Source organism: Rhinolophus hipposideros (assembly GCF_964194185.1).
Source record: "Rhinolophus hipposideros genome assembly, chromosome: 1".
Taxonomy (NCBI): domain Eukaryota; kingdom Metazoa; phylum Chordata; class Mammalia; order Chiroptera; family Rhinolophidae; genus Rhinolophus; species Rhinolophus hipposideros.
In genome coordinates this window covers 111,013,068-111,025,799 of record NC_138047.1, presented here as the reverse complement: position 1 = coordinate 111,025,799, position 12,732 = coordinate 111,013,068, and the positions used below count along the sequence as shown (strand labels likewise).

The window sequence follows — 12,732 nt, the reverse complement described above, 5'->3', positions numbered from 1 at the left end:
TCAGCCTGTTAAAGAAATGGAAAGAGCTGGTTTTCTCATTTCAGTGTGTGTGTGTGTGTGTGTGTGTGTGTGAGAGAGAGAGAGAGAAAGAGAGGGAGGGAGACGGAGGTGGGGCATGGGGTGAGGGAGCATCTAGTGTGTGTGTCTGTGAGGGAGAGGGGGGATGGGGAGGGGTGGGCAGCTAGTTTGGTGTGTGTCCTAATGTTCACCTACTTTGCGTCTGCGTCTGGTGCAAGATGGGCATGGGTGTGTTCAGGATGTGCCATGTAGGCCTACATGGCTGGTGATATGTGTGGTGGGAGATGGGTCTCTGTCTCTTGTGTATGTGTGGGTGAAATGGTTATCTAATTTTTCTGTCTGAACGGGAAAAAGTGGACATCTAATTCTTTGGTGTGTAGTGTGTGAAGGATGTCTACTTTGTGTGTGTTAAGTCAGGAACTGTGAAGGGTCTGAGATTTCACTCTCCTTACAAGCTAGCGAGGTAGCCTACCACCGTCTCCATGTGTGCAAACGCAGGGTGTACGAGAGGTGGGCCAGAGGCAAAGAGTGTGTGTCACTGTCAAGTACAGCTCCCTGCCGCTTCAGTGTCTGGGGACTTCCAGGTGGCACCTGCTTGTGCAGAAGAAGGACCTGACGTTAGGGAACTCTTTCTTATCTTAGACAGAGTGCTTGTTTAAGATAAACACCTGCCTTCAGAGAGAAACTCTCTCTTTACCCTGAAATGTAAGCATCCTCTCCAGGCACGGGCAGGGTGGGTCTTTTTCCTGTCTACCCTGGAATGGCTTTTAAATTAACATTCCAAATGTGGCTGTAAACACTGCTCTGAGGACCTCACGGCACAGAATCAGAGACATGATGTGTCCATGGGAAACTGCTTCCCAATGGGATCTAGTTTTTAAAAATATTTTGAGATGGGTATCTAACTTTTTATGTGTGAATATGGCATGATGAATATTTAAGCATGATGTCCTGATGTACAAAGTGTGTGTGTGTGTGATTGTGTGTGATGTGTGTGTGATGTGTGTGATGTCTGTGTGATCGGTGTGTGGTGTGTGTGGTGTGTGTGTGTGTGTGTGTGTGAGATGTGTCTATTTTTTTCTCTATATAATTGAAATTAGTATCTCATTTTTTTGTCTATTGTGTGGCTTGAAATTTTGTGTATGGTAAGAGATAGGTGCCAAATTTTTGTTATGTATTGGAAATGGGTGTCTGTTTTGTGTGTGAAGAGTGATGTGTTTCCATTTGTGTGTGTACTGTAAGTTGAATATCTAATATTTTGTATATGTTATGAAATAGACAGCTCATTTTTTTAGTATGTATGGTGGGAGAGGCCATCTAAGTTTTTCATTTTTGTGTTTTTGAGATAAGTATCTAACTGTTGTCTGTATAGCATAAGATATTTATGTATACCTGTGTGTGTATTTATGATGTAAGTTAGTTAACTATTTTTATGTTTTCCCATAGGGATGAACACATAGCACTTTTACTTTTTATCAATTCTAAATTGATTAATTGATCAATTCTAAATTACTTTCCATCTGTGTGTGTCTTTCAATGTGGAGTGTGTCTCTTGTAGGCAACATATGTAAGGGTTTTGTTTTCTTATCTACTTAATAGTTTCTTTGTAATTCTCTTTTTTAATTAGCAGCTTCACTGAGATATAATACTGTGGGGACAGAGCCAGGAGTGCAGTTTCCAGGCTCTCGACCTCACATAGAAAGATGCCGGCTCAGGTAGTAAATGGCCATCCACTGTGATTGGATGGCCATCAGCTGTAACCAGTGAACCATTGGCCACTAATATAACTGCTGTGGCTACGCTAGCAGGAAATGGGGGCTAGCTAGAAGATGGTGGCTGAGCTGGCAAGCGCAGATTGCAGAGAGGCGCGGAGTATAGTGGTATGACTCCTCTATCTATGGCTCCGTGGGTGTTCCTTTTTGGCCTCATCATGTCCTGCACTATTATGTGGGGAGCGGGACCAGAGACCTTGCATAACTCCCTGCGTGACACATGGCACAGTGAGCAGGGTACGGTACCGGCCAAAGCTCTCCGAAAGGCAGTGGAGCAGTTTGTGCATATGAACACTCAGTCTCAGGAAGATCAGGAGGAGCAGCTGCCGAAGAGCTGACCCCTGTGGAGGGGTGGGAAGACGTAGAAGCTGGAGAAAGGCCAGAGAGAGCCTTTCTCAGCCAGCAGAGGCTGGAGAAAGCAATGGCCATTGTGGCCCTGTGGGCTGGGAAGTGCTTGCTGAGGCCCTCACCCCAGGTTAGGGAGGACTCGGAGCCCTCGCCCTGTGGAGAGGGCACACATTGTGAGGCTAACGCACAGCCCTGACAAATGACTGTGGACTATGGGGAATGGGCTCCATCCCTAACTTAATGGACTTCTCGACTGTTTGCTTGGGAACGTACCACCATGTAGTAGAACTGGCGAATGTTTGCTTTTGTGTCTCGACCGGCGCTATTGAGACTATGTGAGAACCCTTGCTGTGCCCAGAAAGACTGGCCATACCCTGAGAGGCCCTGGCTGTGTCCGGGCAATTGGGCTATGTCCAGAGAGAGCGGCAGTGCCCTGAGAGCCCTGGCTGAGTCCAGGAAGTCTGGCTGAGCCCAGAGAGAGTGGCAGTGCCCTGAGAGCCCTGGCTGAGCCCAGAAAGCCTGGCTGCATCCAGGATATTGCAATCACCTCCAGGCTCCTCGCACAGGGTCCCTCACGGAAGACGCTTGTCGTGTAGATTGTGAGGTGAGACCCTGTAGGGGTGGAGTGTGGGGACAGAGCCAGGAGTGCAGTTTCCAGGCTCTCGGCCTCACATGGAAAAGTGCTGGCTCAGGTAGTAAATGGCCATCAACTGTGATTGCATGGCCATCAGCTGTGGCTAGTTGGCCGTCAGCTGTAACCAGTGAGCCATTGGCCACTAATATAACTGCCGTGGCAACTAGCAGGAAATGGGGGCTAGCAAGAAGACGGTGGCTGAGCTAGCAAGAGTGGATTACAGTTAGCAAGAGGGGTTGGTTGGCAGACAGAAGTGGACAGCAGGTTGCGGATCATGTGGCTCCTGCTTCCTGTGTCTCCAGCCCAGCCGCCAGCGAGAATACAGTGGTGTGACTCCCCTATCTATGGCTCTGTGGGTGTTCCTTTTTGGCCTCACCATGTCCTACGTTCTTATGTGGGGAGTGGGAGCTGAGACCCCGCCTAACACTCGGCATGACAAATACTCGTATCATACAATTCACCCATGATGATACGATTCAATAAATTTCAGTATGTTAACAAATATGTGAACCAGCATTATAATCAATTTTAAAACATTTCATCACCCAAAAAGAAACCTTGTACCCACTGCCTAATCCATAGTAAAAAAATTTATGCTCATGTTTTCTTTGAAGCATTTAATAGTTTAAACTCTTACATTTAGGCCTTTGATACATTTGAGTTAGTTTTTGTAGGTGTATGGTAAGAGTTCAGTTTCATTCTACTGCATGTGAATATTCAGTTTTCCCAGCACCATTTGTTGAATAGACTTCTTTCTCCACTGAATAGTCTTAGTACCCTTCTTGAAAAACAATTGCTCGTAAATGTGAGGGTGTATTTGTGGACCCCCAGTTCTAGTCCATTGATCTGTATGTGTGTCCTTATACCACCATCACATTATCTTGATTATTGTAGCTTTGCAGTAATTTCTAAGATCAGAAAATGTGAGCCCTCCAGCTTTGTTCTTCTTTATCAAGCTTGTCTCAGCTACTCTGGGTCCCTTGAATTTCATACACATTTTAGGATCAGCTTGGAAATTTCTGCAGAGAAACCAAACTGGGTTTTAGTATGGATTGTGTTGAATTTGTTGATCAAACTGTGGAATATTATTTTAACAATATTGTCTGCAAACCATGAAGATGGACGTCTTTCCATTTACTTAGGTCCACTCTAATTTCTTTCAACAACGTTTTGTAGCTTTCAGAATCTCAGTATCGCACTCTTTTGTCACAGATATTTGCAGGGCTGGCTCCCTCTTCCGTTATCATCCACCCCGGCACTGTGGCTGACCCCGGACAACCACTGCCTCCCCCACGCCCAGCGTGTTTCCTACACGACACCATTTTTATGTTTCCCTCTGTTACTGCCCCGCCCACACACACACATTGTGGACCCCATGAGGGCGTGGACGTCACGGTCACCGCTCACACTCCAGGGCGGGGCCTGAGCAAAGGTGGACACACGGACGAGTTGTGGGGGTCAGCCCTGCTGCCACTCGTCCGGGAGCCTGACGAAGGGCTCCTGTCTGTCCACGGGCCCCTCCCTAGTGCACGGAGGGTGCTCGGTGCTAGTTCCCGGGAAGGACTGGAATGTAAGGACACCGTCTCCGCCGGACGAATCCCTGCTCCAGGAGCATGGCTCAGCGCGAAGGGCCCGCAGAGTTTGGGATCCGCAGGCTCCCGGCGGCTGCCGCAGCGCCCGCCCAGCCCCGCGTCCTCCAGGCCCGGCCCCCGAAAGGCCCCGCCTCCGCCAGGCCCCGCCTCCGCCAGGCCCCGCCTCCGCCAGGCCCCGCCTCTGCCAGGCCCCGCCTCCGCCAGGCCCCGACTCCGCAATGCCCACTCTGGAGCTTGGCCATTCCCACTAACCCCTTGCGGGTCACACGCGCCCAGCCGGGTCCCTCCTCAGAGCCGGGACCCGACGCCCCCCGCTGTCCCCACCCACACTCCCTGGCCATGTCCCCGCCCCAGGCCCCGCCCCTAGGACCCTCCTCTTTCCAGGTACCTTGGTCGGGTCCTGCAGAACGCGCCTGCGCCTCCTGACCACGCCCGGTCCCCGCCCCCGCTAGGCCCCGCCCCCGCCCCAGCTGCGGGATGGGAGCCGGGCCACGCACCGCGCATGCTCCCAGCGCGGCGCCCCCGACTCGGCGCTCGGCTCCGCTCGGGCATTTCCGCCTCTTTGTTTTAAACTCCGGACGGGTTTTTTTCTCCTGCTCTTGGGGGGGACCCTGAGGGAGCAGCGCCCCCTCCCCCTCCCAGCGCTACCCCCGCGTGCGCCCCGCTCGTCCGCAGCCGAGACGGCAGGTCAGTGAGTCCGCGCCCCGCCCGGCCTGGCCCGCGGCGGCCGCTTCTCAGGCCGCGGCCTCGGCCGGTACCCGGGCCCGGAGGCTCCGAAGCTCGGCCCTGCCTCCTGCGACCCTCGTCGGCGTGGCCCGTGCGGCCCCGACCCCGCTCGGCCGGCCCCCGGAGGGCCGGACCCCGGGACGGGCCGCCGGGGAGCGCCGGGACCTCGGCACGGGTCTCCGAGGAGGGACCAGGGAGCCCGGGAGCCCCGGAGTGGCCACCGGGACGCCCGGCCCGCTGCTCGCCGGGCGGGTCGGGGAGGGGCGCCCGGGGGCCTGCGACCCCGACACCGGTCAGGCTCCGCGCCCTGGCATCGAGAGGGTCACGGCCCAGGCCCGCGGGACCGGGGCGGCCCCGAGGAGGCAGGGACCCGCGGCCAGCGGGGAGACCGAGCCGGAGGCGGCCCGCCCGGAGGCCGGGCGCCGGGACGCCAGGGACGGCGTCTTCCTGCCAAGTGAGCGGCTCCGGGGCGCCCGCACCCTGACGTGGGCGGCGGGGCCGACAGGGCGGCCGGAGGCCGGGCCCCGAGCGAGTCCCCGACAGGCGCCGGGCCTCCAGCGCGGGCCCGAGAGCCGGGGGCCAGGCTGGGCCCGGGGGGCTGGGCCCGGGCTCGCCCTAGAGATTCCCGAGTCTCCCCGGGCACCGACGGGGGAGTCAGGGCTGTCAAGGCTGTGGGGCCGCCGGGATCCGGCCACCTGCGCCCCCAGGTGCCAGCCGCCCCTTTCCCCAGGCCCCTGAGCACCGACGTCCTGAGCACCGACGCCCCCGAGCCCCGACGCCAGCCCCCCAGACCTGCTGACCTTGAGCAGATGCCGCCAGGCGGGACCTGGGGCACATGGGAGGCAGGGTTGGCCGTCGCCCTGGCTCTGGGCATTCCAAGGGGGCTCCTAGTCCACACCGGCTTCCGGCCCCGCGCCGCCCCCCACGCCGTCTCCCAGGGCTGCCCCACGGCAGGGTCCTTGCCTTGGCCCTCTGGTCAGCATCTGTTCCTGCCAGCCTCTCCCTCTGGTGGTGTCACCAGACAAGCCCCGTTCTCAGCGTCCCATGGACGCACCCTCCATCCTGAGCGGGGGTGTTTTCAGTTTTCCGTGGCCAGGAGGCTCTAGGAGGGGTGGAGTCAGGGCAGGAAAGTTGGGGAACCGAGGCTACAGGTCAGGTGGGTGACTCAGGACAGGGAAGTACCAAAGGACCTTGGGATGAGGCCATCGCGCTCCGAAACCTTTAAATCAGACGTGCATCTAGAACTTGCCTGTTTTCCTCTAATTCAGAAGTGGTTATGAAAAAGTGGCGTGTGCTGAGTGCTGGGGCGGGGCTCCAGGTGTGTCCGGGAAGGTGCTGTTGGTCCTCTGAGAGGGTGCAGGGACCTTGCCCAGCTCAGCTCCCAGAACTGGCTGCCTGGCGTGAGGCCAGCAAGCAGCACACACACACACTGGATGAATGGGTGACAGTGTGAAGGAATAAATGAGAGGCAGGAATACTTTTAGAATTTGCGGCAGGCTTGCAAACATACCCCAAAGTTGAGCATAGAGTGAGGTATAAATTCAAAATTCTGAGCTATGTGGACTCCCCAGAGAGGTCCTTAAACTAGTCATTTGTGCCACAGCCTCACGTGGTGACTTATGAGAAAGCCACTTTAGATTTTCAGATTCATATTTCATAAGACCTAACCCTAACCCAGTGGACACCCTGAGCAGTCCAGTCTAGAAACTTTTATTTGCCAAACGTCACCACACTTCTTACGCAGTGCTTGCTTACTTCTGATTTTTAAAAAACATACACTTTACTTTCTTAAACCTCAATTTGCTTTGTGAAGTTTTGGAAAAAACTTGCAAAACTGGGTGTTCAGTTTGGGTAGGCTCTTTATTTTCCCATTTTTGGATTTTTAAAGGTGTGATAGTTCTGGGTGGTTGTATTATTTATAGAATGCTGTCCAGAACTTTCCCTAAAACTTTGTGGCTTGAAAAGACATGTTATTATCTCACAGTTTCTGTGGGCCAGGGGTTTAGCTGCATCCTCTGGCTAACGGTCCCACAGGCTGCAGCCAGGGTGCCCACAGGCCTGGGTCTCGTCTGAAGGTTCCACTGGTGGGTCAGCTTTCAGGCTCACCCATGAGAAGTCCGTTCCTTTCCACGTGGGGCAGCCCAGAGGGGTACGCGAGAGTGAGCAAGACGGCCACCCTTCGTGACCTATCTTGCCAGTGACATTCACCCCATTTGCCATATTCTGTTTGTTTGAAGCGAATCACTAGGCCCAGCCCACACTTACAGGGAGGAACCACACTAAGCCACGGGCACTGGCATGCAGTGTGTGTCCCTGGGGCCGTCTGAACGCCTTTAGCTGACAGAGGGCCTGTACCTGAGAAGTCCCCGCTGGTAAGTGAACAGAACTGGCCGTGGAGGAGAGGGTGAAAGGCTAGGATGCAACGATTCATCTGTCTCTAGTTGTGTAGGTCCCTCCGATGTCGTCATAGGGACCGAAACTATTACGGTACCTGGAGCTTACATGTGAGCGAAGACAAATTACAAATAGGAAAGACTGTCACCCATGAACCTGTAGCAAACCAGCAAGACCCCCACCCGCCACCCCGGAGGGTGTGAGTGAGGAGGGTTCCTCAGTGGTTCAAGCCCGTGATTTTAGTTGTTTCTGCAGAATCATCTTATTCCTGCCAGTGGTTTTGCGCCAGAAATTATAAACTGACCTTTGTAAGAAGTTTCTTTAAGATGTGAGGTCCTGAAACGTTTCGGATCTTTGACCCGTGTAAGCAGTGATGCCCCAGGGCCCGTGCAGGACCCTCTGTGACCGGGGCCTCCTGAGTGCCGGGCGCCATGGCTCACCTCTCTGGCATCCTGACCTGGGGCTGTAGCACGGCTGGGATGGGCACCCCACCTCCCCCAGGCCCTGTGGGAGGCCTCCCTGGAGGACTCTTCCCAGAAGCCCCACCCGAGGGGCCGGCCCCCTGTCTCTGGGCTGGCCCGTGCTCGTGCTCGGAAGTACCTATGTGGCTTGTTCGGTTTAGATTATAAAGTAAGGTTTGTTTTGGTCTGTACTGTTACTGTTTAATCTATTAAATGGCAGGATTTGTTATTTCACTTGGAGCTTTCTTTGGTTAATGGTTGGAATTAAATTTGAAGTTGAGAATGTAATTTTCTTTTCCTATTTGAAATATGTTGAGATTTGGGAACAGTTTCTTATTATCCTTCTGATATTTGCTGTTACTATTGCAAAAATGCTTCAAAAAATGGAATGATTATTCTTCAGTTCCACAAGGTGATAGTTTATCATTCAATTTTGAAAAGTGAGGCCTTTCAAAATAACAAGGGTGTCATCTTTTCTGATCTGTCAAGTTTCTCCCTACAGAAGTGAATTACATGAAGGACAAGAGGACAGAGAACAGGAGTGACACGCTAAACGTGTGAGGAGAGGGTTAAACTGTGAGCATCATCCAGATGTATTTTCAGGATTGCTCATTGAATTAAGCAAAACTTCACTGATGAGAACTAACACTCACTAGAAAATCTAGTTCTTAACAACCGATTGTGAGCTTGACTGTGCTTTTGAAGAGAACGTCTGATATCTTGGTGAATGTAGAGAGTGGAGCTTGGAGTTTTTTGCAAATACGTCAATATCTGTTGGACTTTGCTACATTAACAGCAGATCCCAGCTGTTTAGCAAGAAATATGCAAACGGTAGGAAGCTGTCCGCAGAGCTGGAAGCCCCTGCTCACCTGTGGGTCCTGTGGGGCCCCACCTCTGCGACTCCTGACCCTCAGCTGGGCCTGGCTGCGTAGGTGCTCAGCAAAGAATAACGGCAGGTGGTCTTGTTGATGCCTTTACTGGCCTGTTCTGAAGGCACCGTGTCTGTTAAGTCAGTCCTCAGAGCTTCCGAGGACCGCTCTGAGCTCCCCGTGTGCCTGACAAGGAGACATGGTGCAGCTAGGACATGAGCAGCAGATAAGGGCTCGACTCTCCTCTCTCTATTTCAAGTGATTCCATTTTATTTTACATAGGTTTTGTCTGGGAAAGAAACTCAGTGGAGAAAAAGTAGAAAGAATTATGCACTCAGCACCCGAGTATCCCCACCCCCATCCAGGAATTATTTGTTTTACCTTATTTGCTTCATCTCTTTTTCTCACTACGTATTTATTGTTGAATCATCTCGAAGTAGCTACAGACAACTTGCCACGTTCCTTAGACAATTCAGAGCACACAGGACATAGGAATAGGATGGTCTCCATACAACTGCAGTGTTACACCTGAGCGTGGGTACTTATTTCACATTTTAGCTAATATCCTGTCCGGTTGTCTCAGGAATGTTTTTCCTTTACCAGACACAGGTGGGTTCCTAGCGTGGCACTGGGGGACACGTCTCTCAGTGTCTTTTCATTTCCAGTTCCCCACTTTCCCCACAGCGTTGACTTTTCTAGCCCACCTGTCTGGACATTTCTGATTCTTCATGTACAGTGTCGTCCACCTATGTCTGTGTCCCGGTGTCGTCTTCTGATGGAAGGGAGTGAGAGAGAGGCTGGCCCAGGCTCAGGGTTTGAGAGAGTGCTTTAGAGGAGGTGTTGAGTGCTTCCAGGGTTTTGCTGTCGGGTTTCGGCGTTACTTGGGTCAGTGCTGCTGGTCACACCTCTGGAGCCCCGGTTTCCAGGGCCCTGTGGGCTGGATGGCATCTGCCAGGGAGCAAAGATGGTCAGGAGAGACCAGGAGTCCAGCAAAGGCACCCAGGGGAGTCGTGCCTGGAGAGTTACCCTTTTTCTCGCAAGATGGCAAAGCCATTGGGCCCTCTCCTCCGTTTCTGACGTGGGGGTATCTCGGGCCATTTCATGGTTTCTCACAGGCACATGCAGGGGTGAGACCCACTCCAGTCAGCTTTGATGCTTTCATAAAAGGTTTGGTGGGTACACAGTGTTTGAAATGGTTAATGGAAATACTGCTGCTGTCAAATAAAGTAACTGCCTTTCTTCCCATAGAGATGGGAGCGGCTAGAGGCAGCGCACACTCCCTGGCCTTTCACTGAAGGCAGCCCGGTGAAGAAGGTGGACATCAGAAGGCAGGAGGGGGTTGTTTCTGGCAGCTCAGCTGTCACAGCAAACGGCATAGATGGCTGGGTTAAACAGCAGGCATTTGTTTCTCACACTCTTGGAGGCTGAAGTCCAAGATCAAGGTGCCAGTTGGTTTGGTTCCTGGAGGACCCGCTTCCTAGCCTGCAGACTTCACCCTGCGTACTCGCAGGGGAGGGGTGATCAGGAGGGAGGAAGCTGTCTGCTGTCTCTGCCGACAAGGGCACTGGTCCTGTCCCTGGGTCCCAGCCTCAGGAATCTACACCTACTCACCTCCCAGAGGCCCTGCATTTGGAGATGGGGGATAGGGCTTCAACACGTGACTTTTGGGAGGCACAGTTCAGTCCTACCAAGGGGCTCCAGCTTCTGCCACTGGTCTATCAACCTGCCTCTTGTGTCTACAATTGGGAGATTAGTTGTCCAATGAAAGTGTTTCCAGAGTCAGTGGCCACTCTGTTTTCCATGCCTGGGAAACCTGCTCTTTCTTCTGCTATAACTGCCATTCTTCTGAATGCTACTGTATTTGTTTTCTATTGCTGCCTACCAAATTGCCACAAACTTGGTGGCTTAAAAGGACACCCACTCGTTAGTCACAGTTCCAGGGTCAGAAGGCCAGCACAATGTGGCTGGCTTCTCTGCTCAAGGCCTCAGAAGCTGAAGTGGCGTGTCGCAGAGCTGCGGCTCTTGTCTGGGTAACTCTTCCGAGCTCACCGGCTTCAGTAGACCGGCTGTCAGGCTACTGCACTTGGCTCTTTGCCCCTGGGCTGTGGGCATTTGTCCTAGCAGGATGCTTTCTGCCAGGCCAGCAGGACTCATCCCTCAGACCTACTTTTCTGCTGCCGGCAAGAGAAAACTCTGCTTTGAAAGATCATGCGATTTGGTCATGTCACCAGCTACTCACCGTGTTTTAAGGTCCACTGTCTTGGGACCTCAGTTACACCTTCAAAAGCCCCTTTACAGCAGTGGCCAGGTTAACACGGGTAGAGGAGGTGTGTGTGCACCAGGGCCCAGAATCATGTGGCCATCTCAGAATCCTGCCTTCTGGTATATCCCCCCAACACATATGCCCCCCTTCGGAGGTTCCCCAGGGTGTCATCCCGCCGTAGAATCAGCTCAAAGTCCCAAATGTCACCTGAACCACATCAGCTCCAGAGTCCAGCCTCTCTTCCCCTGGGTGGTATGTTCTGTGAGAGCCACTCCTGGGCACCTGTAAACAGAGAGACAGGTTGCCTGCCCAGCTCCCCAGCACAGCAGCACAGGCAGGGGACAGCAGGTGCCACTATTCTGTCACCAAAGGGGAGAGGAGAGGGAATCCACAGGTCTAGTGCAGCTCTGAAACCCAGCGCGTTCCAAGCGCAGGGTGACTCCACTGGTTCTGGGTTGCGCCCTGAGTCAACCTTTTTCACGAAGGGACATATGTCTGTAGCTGGCCCCCTGTCAGTAGAATCCTGGGGTCCAACAACACCTTTTACTGTGTGTTTTTCATGCTTCTCCAGAGGTTGAATCTGAGAGTTGAAGTCCAGTGTGATTGTGTAAGTGTTGTCTGTTACACAACTGAATTCTGAATTTCACCTTCCCTTTTTCCTTACATTGCCTGACGTTACTGTCTCATGTTCCAAATTCTCAAGGATCGTTTTGAGCCTGTGCCCTCCTCATGCCCCCACCCATCCTCCTGTGCTTCCTGATGTGCTTTCTTCAACAGGCTCATCCCTCCTGATGAGTTGCCGTGTCTCGCCACCAGTGGTCACGGGAGCTCTGAGCAGCAGGTCAGTTTGTGATAACATGAGCACACAGCCCCATGAAATGTGCTCAGGGGGCAGTTGTTGAACGAGTGAGCACATTTTGTGAGGCCTGAAAATGCGCTGGCTTCCATTCATACTTGGTTAATAGTTTGGCTGGATGTAGAATTCTATGTAAAAGGCACTTTTCCTTAGAAATTTGAAAGACTTGCTTCTTTGACTTGTGGAATTCAGTTTTGTTGATGAAAAGTCTGATTCCCATCCAACATGGGGACCTTTTTCCCCCTGGAGCCTTTAGGGTCCTTTCTTATATCCTGACGCTTTGAGACTCTGGTTCGACGGGGCGGTCTCTCTGTGCTCATCAGCGGGGCCCTTGCCGTCTGGTGATTCCTCCAGCCAGGGAAATGCTCAAATAATTTTTCCAGATTTTGGAGTATTGCCTCCAAACCAGTGAAGAGAAGGATATAGTGAGCGCCCACGTGCTGATACCTGGCCTAAGACACTGTTAAAGGGGGTTGGACCACGCCTTTCAGCTGTTTGCTTTTTCTAACACCTGTTAGTTGGATGTTGTATCCTTTTCCTCAAATTTCCTATTATTTTCTACTCCTTGGGAAGATTTTATCAACTTTATAAAAAAGCCCTTCTGTTGATTTTGAATATGGCCAGTCCCATTGCCGACATCGTAGATGAGCAGAGGGCAGTAACTGGGCGAGTACATTGCGAGCCCACGGGTGATGGCACAGTCCCCATGTGCGTGCGCACATGGCTTTAAACAAAGGGCGCCTCTTCGGAAGTGGGACGTGGGACGAAGGCCCCCGGGAGCGGATGTCCCCGCCGAGAG

The 12,732-nt window shown here is 52.9% G+C and overlaps 1 protein-coding gene across 5 annotated transcripts in view; it reads left to right on the top strand.

Annotated features, from left to right (window-relative positions):
- Positions 1 to 4,827: 4,827 nt before the first annotated feature.
- PCGF3 (polycomb group ring finger 3) overlaps positions 4,828 to 12,732 on the top strand; it is a 51,054-nt gene continuing 43,149 nt past the window's right edge. For 3 of the 5 annotated variants that reach the window (XR_013993666.1, XM_081054027.1, XM_081054028.1), the window contains exon 1: positions 4,828 to 5,051. The gene's annotated coding sequence lies outside the window, so the exon portion shown is untranslated. Of the gene's footprint in view, positions 5,052 to 5,525; positions 5,545 to 11,885; positions 11,919 to 12,732 lie in introns of those variants that run through there. The other 2 variants (XM_081054029.1, XM_081054031.1) reach the window with 2 other exon arrangements.